The sequence below is a fragment of the Terrapene carolina genome, unplaced genomic scaffold (genome assembly GCF_002925995.2).
Source record: "Terrapene carolina triunguis isolate 2854851 unplaced genomic scaffold, T_m_triunguis-2.0 Scaffold130, whole genome shotgun sequence".
Lineage (NCBI taxonomy): Eukaryota > Metazoa > Chordata > Testudines > Emydidae > Terrapene > Terrapene triunguis.
In genome coordinates, this window is record NW_020664481.1 from 1,433,507 (window position 1) to 1,443,398 (window position 9,892).

The window sequence follows — 9,892 nt, forward strand, 5'->3', positions numbered from 1 at the left end:
TAACCAGCATTGTAAGGAATGAACGCTTTGGTTGGGGCTTTCAAAGTCCAAAGCGGTGAAAATATCAGTTCACCAGTGCTAAAATAGACGAGGTGGGGGAGGGAATATCTCTTATTCGGCCAACTTCTGTTGGTGAAAGAGACCCTTTCGAGCTCCACCAAGCGCTAAGAGCTATGGCCTCACCCACTTCGTCTCTAATATCCTGGGACCAACATGGCCACAACAAACTACAAACAAGTGCTAAAATAGTAACTTCCAGGGTACAAAGATTTTCCAAGGCCTATGGACACTTTGTCTCTGTATCCAAGTTTGTAGAAACTGGTGGGTGACTGCTATGCCTTGTTCTGCTCGCCTGCCTTTCTTGTGGCCCCTTGAGTACTTAATGTCCATTATCTCCATTCTCTTCTCTATACTGCACCTTGGGCTGGTCTTGTTTGGTGCCCAAATACCATCACCATCGCATCTCCAGTTCTCTTTTGTAGACAAAACAGATCAGGTGAAAGGAAGAGAGAGGAGCAAGCTGTGTGGGTGTTTGTACATTCTTAAAACACCAAGAAAAAGATTAGCATTAAAACATACCTACACGATTTGGGCATATGCTGTTTATAGTCTGCATTTGCCTGCATAAAGTGATGTTTGCTCGGGGGTAAATGGCTGCACACAAATACCCACTGCACAAGTAAATGCCAGATTTGGGGGGACATGTTTTTTGGGTACAACTACACCATCAGCCTTTAAAAATCTGGTTGTAAGTAAATGTCTTTTCCCAGCATTCTCCCCTACTCCAGGGATTTAATGGGTATCTAGAAACTTGAGTGTTTCATGGTCAATTCCATTATACTGGTTTCTACTCAGTGCTGGCAGCAGAAAGAAGAGCCCGTGTGGAAATGACTTGGGCCTGGTCTACACTAGGCTTTTATGTCGACTTTAGCGCCGTTATATCGAATTAACCCTGCACCCGTCCACACCAGGAAGCCATTTAGTTCGACATAAAGCTCTCTTTAAATCGATTTCTGTAATCCTCCCCAACGAGAGGATTAGCGCTAAATTCGACATGGCCATATCGAATTAGGCTAGGTGTGGATGGAAATCGACGGTAATAGCTCCGGGAGCTATCCCACAGTGCACCACTCTGTTGACGCTCTGGACTGCAGTCAGAGCTCGGATGCTCTGACCAGCCACACCCCCGGGAAAATTTGAATTCATTTTCATTTTCCTGTCTGGGCAGTTTGAATCTCAGTTCCTCTTTGGACATCGAGGGGAGCTCAGCAGCAGTGGCAACTATGCAGAGCTCTCCAGCAGAGATGGCCGTGCAATCTAATAGAAAGAGGGCCCCAGCATGGACTGATCGGGAAGTCTTGGATCTCATCGCAGTGTGGGGCGATGAGTCCGTGCTTTCAGAGCTGCGCTCCAAAAGAAGGAATGCTAAGATCTACGAGAAGATCTCCAAAGCCATGGCAGAGAGAGGCTACAGCCGGGATGCAACGCAGTGCCGCGTGAAAATCAAGGAGCTGAGACAAGGCTACCAAAAAACCAAAGAGGCTAACGGACGCTCCGGATCCCAGCCCCACACATCCCGTTTCTACGAGGCACTGCATTCCATCCTGGGAGCGGCCGCCACCACTACCCCACCCCTGACCGTGGACTCCGAGGATGGGATCATGTCCGCGGCCGGTTTCTCGTCGGACATGACAGCGGACGGGGAAGATGAAGAAGGAGATGAGGAGGACGAGGCAGTCGACAGCGCTGGCACCGCTGATTTCCCCGACAGCCAGGAGCTCTTCATCACCCTTACCGAGATCCCGTACCAACCGTCCCCATCCCTTACCCCGGACACAGAATCAGGGGAAGGATCAAGCAGTAAGTGCTGTAAACATGTAAACATTTATTTAAAACAGAACGGTAATATTTATACTATTAACAATGTACATTTATAAAAGTTCTGTAAACTAGTAAAAAAATAATCAGGTACAAAACAGGAATATTTACAAAGGTAACAAATGGGTTTTCATGATTTCTCTGTCTTAGGCTCTTCTCAATTTAGTCCCAAGTGTTTTAAAAAATTTTCACAATGTCCGTTACTCCATGATTCCCAGGCCCAAGACGCTCCACTCCATAGTCCCAGTGCACCTACGCGAAAATCCGGTCAATGTGGCCGGGGATCGACGAGAAATCCTCGTAGGAGAACTCCTCGTAGGTCTCGTGGAGGTAGAGCTCAAGCCTGTTGATCAGGTTCCGGGGTAGGGCGATCTTAGTGGGCCCTCCGTGGTAGCAGACATGCCCCCTCCACGCCACAATCAAGTACTCCGGGATCATGGCCCGACATAGCATGGCGGCATACGGCCCCGGTTTCTGCATGCTTTCCCGCAGCATGCGTTCTCTCTGGGTGTCCGGGATCCTCAGAAGGGTGATGTCGCTCATGACGCCCTGCTTTGAATTAGGGAGGGGAATGTTAGTATTGGGACTGCTTTACAGCCACGCGGTGGAGGGAGAGGGGCAGCATACAGGGATCTTTCCCTGGGACAGCCGCGAGGGGGTGGGACAGGGGCAGAGTTGATGCTGTCCTGATTGCTGGCAGCAGAGACTGGCATTGCTTTCAATGTGAAAGGAGGCCAGTGCTACTGCTGGAGTTTTAAGCAGCCACAAGTCTGCGGCTTACCATTATTGCCCGCTCCAGAAGTTCAGGTCTCCAGCCACGCTTCTCAGATCACTCCAAGACCTCCGCAAGTCCACAGGCACTGAAGGCGACGGCCGAAAATTCGACCTTGTCCTGAGTGCGCATGTGAGAGGTGCAGTGCATGGTCTTGTTCACAGAGAAAGACTAGGTTCTTTGTATACAATTTCATTTATCTGTCTCAGGAATTCACTCCCTTTTCACAATTCACACAGACACATCTGCGACTGTCTCCGAACCCAGCCTGTCAGCACACTCCCAGAGGCTAGCGCAGATTAGGCGGAGGAAGAAGAAGACGCGTGAAGACATGTTCTCAGAACTAATGGGATGCTCCCGAGCCCAGGCAGCCCAGCAGACACAGTGGAGGGAGAACTTGTCACAAATGCACCGAGCAGTCATGGAACGGGAGGAGAGGTGGCGTCAGGAGGACCAACAGGCTACTGAAAAGCTGCTTGGACTAATGAGGGAGCAAACGGACACGCTCCGGCGCCTTGTGGATGTTCTGCAAGACCGGAGGCAGGAGGACAGAGCCCCGCTGCAGTCTATCTGTAACCGCCCTCACCCGCCACCAAGTCCCACACCACCCTCACCCAAACTCCAAAGAAGGAGGGGCGGCAAGGGCCGTTAAAACTTTCAGTCAACCCCTGCAGACTGCTCTAGCACTAGAAGGCTGACATTCCCCAAAATTTCATAAGTCCTTTCCTACCCACCTCACACAAGCCCCCGTCCAAGTTTCACCCCCCACGTTTCATGTCTGGTTCGCAATAAAATGTTTGTTTCTCTCCATTACTGTTTCAGTCAGGTTCTTTTGAGGGAGAGTCTGTCTGGAGGGGGGGAAGGGGCTTGGTAATTGGGCAGGACAGTGACCTTTAGCAGGGTACAGAGGCGGTGTCAGGTCCAGCATCAGGACACATACACAGTGCAGTCACTGGTTACCCTGGTCAGTCTGGGAGGTGTTTTTCAGGTTCTCCATTGAAATAACCAGTCCTCCAGTGCGGAGCCTGGCATTCCGGGAGTTTAGAAGCATCATTTGCATCAGAACACTGAACCCGCCCCCCGCCACAGTCTGCGTCCCCGGTTTAAAATATTCCCGCGAAAACAGCAACACAGACAACGGTGTTCATTAACAAAATCGAAATGATTTTATTTTTTGGGAAGGGGAAGGGGGTGAAGGGGGTATGTAACTGGAGAGGATAGTCAAAATGAACTGGGTAAAGAAACGGGGGCAGGTTCAGCTTTTCTGTCCACAAACTGAAAAGTCACTGGTTGCCCTGCTCACTCAGGAACCTAGCTTTCAAAGCCTCCCGGATGCACAGGGCGTGCCGCTGGGATCTTCTAATGGCCCGGCTGTCTGGCTGGACGTAATCAGCAGCCAGGCTATTTGCCTCAACCTCCCACCCCGCCATAAAGGTCTCCCCCTTGCTCTCACACAGATTGTGGAGCACACAGCAAGCTGCAATAACGATGGGGATATTGGTTTCACTGAGATCACAGCGAGTCAGTAAGCTTCTCCATCTCCCTTTGAGACGGCCAAAAGCACACTCCACCACCATTCTGCACTTGCTCAGCCGGTAGTTGAACAGTTCTTTTTCTGTGTCCAGGGCGCCAGTATAGGGCTTCATGAGCCAGGGCATTAGCGGGTAGGCTGGGTCCCCGAGGATGACTGTAGGCATCTCCACATCCCCAAGAGTTATTTTGTGGTCTGGGAAGTAAATACCTTCCTGCAGCCGTCTAAACAGACCAGAGTTCCTGAACACGCGAGCGTCATGAACCTTGCCCGGCCATCCGACGTTGATGTTTGTAAACCGTCCCCGATGGTCCACCAGTGCTTGCAGCACCATTGAAAAGTAGCCCTTTCTATTGATGTACTGGCTGGCCTGGTGGTCCGGTCCCAGGATAGGGATGTGAGTCCCATCGATAGCCCCACCGCAGTTTGGGAATCCCATCGCGGCAAAGCCATCTATGATGACCTGCGCGTTTCCCAGGGTCACTACCTTTGGGAGCAGTACCTTCACGATTGCCTTGGCTACTTGCATGACAACAACCCCCACGGTAGATTTGCCCACACCAAAGTGGTTCGCGACTGACCGGTAGCTGTCCGGCGTTGCAAGCTTCCAGAGGGCTATGGCCACTCGCTTCTGGACAGTGAGGGCTGCTCGCATGCGGGTGTCCTTGCGCTTCAGGGCAGGGGACAGCAACTCACAAAGTTCGAGGAAAGTCCCCTTCCGCATGCGAAAGTTTCGCAGCCACTGGGATTCATCCCAGACCTGAAGCACTATACGGTCCCACCAGTCCGTGCTTGTTTCCCGGGCCCAGAATCGCCGTTCAACAAAATCCACATGCCCCATTGCCACCGTGATGTCCTGGGCGCTGGGGCTCGTGGTTTCTGACAGCTCTGTGCCACTCTCCGACTTCAGGCTCTCACGGCGGTGCCGTAGCCTCCTCGCCCGATTTCTCTGCATCTGCCTCAGGGAAAGGTGTATGATAAGCTGCGAGGTGTTGAGAACGGCCACAAGTGCAGCGATGGTCGCAGCGTGATCCATGATCGCAGTGCTGTGGCGTCCGCGCTGTCACTGACCAGAAAAGTGCGCGAACTGATTTCCCGCCGGCGCTTTCATGGAGGGAGGGAGGGCGTTAGTGACAGACGGATGACGACAAATTTTTTTTACCCAGAAGGCATTGGCGGCTCGACCCAGAATTCCGATGGGCAGCGGGGACTGCGGGAACTGTGGGATAGCTGCCCACAGTGCACCGCTTCCAATATCGACGCTCGCCCCGTTAGTGTGGACTCACAAAGTCGAATTACTGTCCTTAGTGTGTCCTTAGTGTGGACACACACGTTCGACTTTGCAATATCGATTCCACATATTCGATTTAAGTAAAATCGAATTACCCTCGTAGTGTAGACATACCCTTGGAAACAGACCTTTTTCGTTTGTTTGTAGGGAACTAGCAGACAGATGTGTGATACGGTTTGAAAATGAGAAGGCTCATGGCGGTAAGCAAGGCACCTGCTTTCATGGGTCTGGTGGATTTTTATACATTTGTCTTATGTACATGAGTCTAGCCATGGCAAATACGGTGCTAGGCCCAGAAACGATGCTGGTCTGTTACATGCTGCACCCACTATCAGATTAAAGCCAGCACCAAACTCCTGTTCGCTGTTTTCTCCTTCCTGGCACTGTATGAAGAGATCCTTTCTGGTGGGCATGGAAATCCTGTTCTCTAATGGCCAGACTGCAGGCTGACCATGCTTCCCGTGGAATACTCCTTTCATGGAAGAAGGTGGGGCGGGGGCTTGGGAAAGCAATGACTTATCAGGACTCCTGGGTTCTGTTCCTTGCTTTGCTGCTGCTTATGTTGCATGTCCAGGCCTTGGTTTCCTCCTTTGATCAGTATAACATACTTTCCTGCCTTGGCCAGATGGTGGGAGGATGATGTTTGCCAGGGTCTTGGAGAGGGTGCAAGGGAAAAATCCTACAGAGATGCAAAGCATTGTGTTTGTACTACTGCCAGTCTCCACTCCCTTGATCAAGGTCCTTAAGACTAGAATGAGCAGACAGCCAACTGAGGTGTCAGACACTGGTACCCAGGGAATGACTAAGATGTATTTATCTGTGTTTTCCACGTACATGGAAGTGTCTCAAATTACTGACTTCCCCTGTCATCACAGCCCAACAGCTGTACCAGAGCATTCTGTGACCTAGAGATGTAGCCAGACTTTGGCTGCCCCACTCCAGCCTCTGAGTGAACATCTCTGCTCTCCTGTGACAGACTCCTCTGCCTCCATCTCACTCCTCAAGCCAGCAGCCTTTGGGCGAGGGCTAAAGAGAGAGGGCTATTCTGCCCCAGGGGTTGAGTGAAGTGCTCTGCATTGTACCATCAACTCCTGGAACTGGTAGGGGCCAGGAGGCAATAGCGGTGGTGTCAGGGATGGGGAAACCTGACCTAACGAGAACCCAGCTCTGAGCCAGGAATTCAACAACTAGTTTCCTAAGTGCCGTTTCTGCTAAAGCAGCACTGCTGCCGAGTGTGGTTAAGGCAGCTGTGACTGACCTTCAGAAATAGCTGGGCTCCTATTTCATTTTATCAGGACCCCGCTTTGAATCAGAGGAGCTGCAGGTTATTTTTAAACCAGGCATTGAGCAGCTTGAAGCCCGGCTCAGCAGAGCTGTGTGTGACAAATGCTCTTTAAAGTGCGGTTGTGCATTGTTTCCTGCTCTGAAGAATGTTTCCGACAAAGGAGGAGAGCGTTGAGTTGTTAACCCCTCCGGGACCTCTCCCTCAATGGCTCTTGCGTAATGTCTGTGTTTGTGTTTGCACAGTGTGGTCTCTGGCCTCGCCAGGCAGTCCTGGAGGAGATCTTGATGGTCCCCACTCTTCTTCCTTCAAAAAGAGAATCAGGGTGGCCAGCAGCAGGAATCTTTCTGTGAGTTCCCAAGCTGTAGTGGAGGAAGCCTGTCTCTGCCCCGGTCTTCTCTTTGCCCAGCCTGGAAGCTGGGTTCACATCATGGGCACTAGCACCTCCCCCCTCTTCCTGCTCCTTTCAAAGAGCCACAACCCGTTCCTTATTCCATGGCTTCAGGCCCCTCTGTCCTACGCCTTTGGAGAGCCGCTGCAGACCCCAGGCATGGCTTTCCTAGGCCGCCTGCTGCAGCGATGCCAGAACGCTTCCAAAGGCGCAGGCACGAGGCACTACCCCTTCGGGGGGAAGAAGCATGTCCACCCCTCTAAAGGGCTGTTTGGTAGCCTGATACTAAACTCTGTCCCATGGCTTCCCAAGGCCAGCCCTTCAGTTCTGCAGAAACACCCCCTGAGGCGGTTGTCCATCCCAGGCATGGTTTGCATAATCCCCCGGAGAACCCCTGCCAGCCTAAGAAGCAGTGAAGAGGCTAAAAGTTAAATGTCTGCTGCACAGCAGCTAAAATGCCAGGACTGGAACTACGCCTTCCATCGTAGCCCCGGTGCGGCAGCAGGTGTCCTAGCAAGCAGGCCCAGGGCGATGGCTGCCCCTGCCCGCCCCTCCAGCCAAGTGTGTTGCACTTCATTGTGCGTTTAATCCTGCTGTTTTGAGGGTGGTGTGAGCACGTGAGAACAATCCATGTTCACCAAAGCACAGCAGTTTGAAGGCAAGTTGATCTCTGCTCCGCTGAGAGGAGCTCACAGCCTGAGGGGGAGAGATGCAGGGTGGCCACTTGCATGTGTCTTTAGAGGCTGAGATTTGGAGCACCCTGAACCAGCCTGTAGAACAAAAATCCCTTTGGGTAAATGTGAATTGTCTGCTTATGTTCAGGGATGAGCCCAAACCAAACCCCCAGAAATTAGTATCTGGATCAGAACTGCCCAGCTGCTCCCTACCTCTCTGATGGACAGAACCAAAGCCCTGGGTTGGATTCCCCTGAGACTTGGGGGAACCATCTCTATTTGCTCTGTCCTGTGCAGTGCTGGAAAGCGAGAAGCCAGCTAGTCCCCTGATCGGGGCGAATGAGACATCAGCACAAATTGGGATGTGGCACCATTTAGCTTTCCCGCTGGGGAGCTGTTCAGCAAGGAAGGAAAACTGCTCCCCTTGCCAGCCTGTAGCCTTTGGTGGTCCTGTCCATTAACAGCCTTGAGCAGTAACGTTACATATGCCGAGAGGAGACTGAAAAAGGGCTGTTTATGCGGCTAATTTTTGTTGCGGGGCAAGGCGTTACAGCAGGGGTCGGCAACCTTTCAGAAGTGGTGTGCCGCGTCTTCATTTATTCACTCTGATTTAAGGTTTCTTGTGCCAGTAATACATTTTAATGTTTTTAGAAGGTCTCTTTCTATGTCTATAATATATAACTAAACTATTGTATGTAAAGTAAATAACATTTTTAAAATGTTTAAGAAGCTTCATTTAAAATTAAATTAAAATGCAGAGCCCGCCGGACCGGTGGCCAGGACCTGGGCAGTGAGTGCCACTGAAAATCAGCTCGCGTGCCGCCTTTGGCACACATGCCATAGGTTGCTTACCCCTGCATTACAGGAAGCAGATCTGTATTACTGGACCAGTACTGATGATATTAATGCCCCTCTACCTGTTTTAAAGAGAGTTGACAGCTACAGTATTGTAGCCAGAGGACTAGACGGGGGGTGGGTGCAGTTATATCGAACGCTGGCTGAAATAGGATCTGCATTTTTTCCCCCTTCTTCTAGGACATCTAAGCCCTTTGCTCTGACGCTAATGAACGGGCCTGAGAGATTAAACATGGACATCGCTTGGGTGAGACTGAGAAATCTGCGCAGCAAAGCACAGGGGCGGCCAAGCTCTTGCCTTAAACTGCCCTGCTGAGCAGTGACCAGGGTTTCAGCTCCTATGGGTCCCAGAACAGCACGGCTCCAATTTAACGCTCGGCAGTAAGTCCGGCTGATGTAGATTCCTCACCTCAGGGCAAGGGTGGGGACAAAGGTAGAACTATCCAGCGGACTCCCTACCCTTTAATAAGTGCTGCATCTCCCCCTGCGAGGGGCTGAGTTGTGCTCCCAGGGCAGGTGATTGGTTTTATCCTCTCCAGTGGGAACAGGGTACAGCCTAGGTTAACAATCTTAGTTGAATCTCCAGTGGTGTGTTAGATCACTTGCAGGGGGGCAGGGAACCTGTGCGTGGGGGAGGGGTGGGCACCCTCCCTTTTAATGTAACTTAACCCAAAAAATCCCTGAAACCCTCAAAGCTAAACTCAGCAGAAACTATCAAGTTCCAGGTGTTACCATCAGTTCTCCCCAAGACTTGACCATCTCCTATCCACAATGGAAACCTCTGTTTTTCTCTGTAGCATGACAATGGGATGCTGAGAAGTTGGGGTACAGATACTGGTGCGTGTCACTCATGCGCCTCTCTTCAGGGCTAGCACAGGCAGCGCTGCCTGTCTGACGTGGCCCAGGTTTCTGCACTGGGCAAAGCATCTTTCTCGAAGTAGCTGAAGATTCATTTAAAGCGTGTCTTTAAACCCTCAGGCCAAGTTTGCCTTGTGCAGGCCTGACTCATTCAGTTGTATTTGGACTCTCTCCAGAGCCAGCTGCCCATGCTTCCAGCAGTGCCCATGGTTCGGGTGCTGTGGGTACACGGCCAGCTGGAACTGGGTACCTTCCCCTCTCCCCGTAGAGTGGAACAGACGACTCCTTGGCGCTCAGATATACGTGAGCTCCGCCTGCTGCCTGTGCACTGGCCAAGCGCCGCGCTCCACTCACGGTGCA